This window comes from Phytophthora infestans, genomic scaffold (assembly GCF_000142945.1).
Source record: "Phytophthora infestans T30-4 supercont1.15 genomic scaffold, whole genome shotgun sequence".
NCBI lineage: Eukaryota > Oomycota > Peronosporomycetes > Peronosporales > Peronosporaceae > Phytophthora > Phytophthora infestans.
Window position 1 is genome coordinate 738,995 of NW_003303744.1, and position 1,278 is coordinate 740,272.

The window sequence follows — 1,278 nt, forward strand, 5'->3', positions numbered from 1 at the left end:
ATGCTAGAGGAATGTCGTGGAACGTGCAGCGAGAATTCAAATCGATTCCAAGTGCCTGGCCGCGGTGACCAAGAGTGTCAGCGAAGTCGAGTCACCACTCTCCTTCTCCTCTTCATCAGGAACCTGAGCCTCGGCAGCTGGAGCTGCAGCCGGACCCGGCGGAATCCTCGGTACCCAGCTTCAACAGGAGCAGCAGCCAGAGCGGGACGTGGAGTACCCGGTGGCGAGTCAGACAACGAACGCCAGGTTGGAATAAGTTCGGTTGAATCGAGAGACGGGTCAACGACCACGCTTCGGTACACATTCACGAAACGCGTACCACGAGGATTGAAGAGCTCCGGATTACGCTGGCACGGGAAGTACGTAGTGCTGTACGGGTGCTGATGCGGCGCATTCATCCATCCAGTACGCCATGGCTGACGAGCGTCGAGAGCCGGAACTTCGGAAAGCCAGTCAGAGGTCCGAGGTGCGAACGACGAGTTTTCAATGGGGTACCACGGCTTCGACGGCTCCAAGAGCAACTCGGGACGAATGAACGGCGCGCCAGAAGTACCAGAGGAAACCGAGTCACGACTCAACGCCATGTACTGCTCACGGTACTTGTTACGAAGACGATCGGCACGACGGTCGCGCTCACTGAAGAGCTTCTTCAACACAGCTCTCACTTCCTTCAAGCGTTCCTTGTCGTGGCCAACCTTTTTAGCTTCTTCAGCGAGACCTCGTTCAATACCAGCCAGTGGAGACGCTCCCACAATGCGAACCCGAGGTCACCTTGCTTACCGCCGTCGCCCCGAAGGTTCGCCCAGATCATCTTGAGACGGGTCTCAATCGGAGCACGCTTGGAGATGGGGACGCATAAGTTGAAGTCAACAGTGTCGAAGAGACAAGCTTGAAGAGGATAGAGCTGCCGAAGTTGCTGGTACGGGTGATCAGGATGCGAGTAATCAAAGAACGCTTGGAGACCCTCCAACGTTGTATGCACGGTCACCTCACCAGCTGGTTCGGGAAGCGTTAAGCTCAAGAGTCGCTCGAAGCACTTCTTGGCGCCTGCATCGGTAAACTCCATGTCCACATACGGAACGCGGAGACGTTCCTCAAGGCTGCAAACGCTGAGATTGAAGCCTTACACCACCACGTCAAGATTCTACGCGAGTCGAACACCAAGAACGACGCCATGCTCGCCACTGTTCAAGCCACTATGGAACGACACGCAGAAGACTTGAATCGTCTGCACTGCGAGGTCCAAGCTCGGGACGTTTTTATCAGCACGTGCAGAAG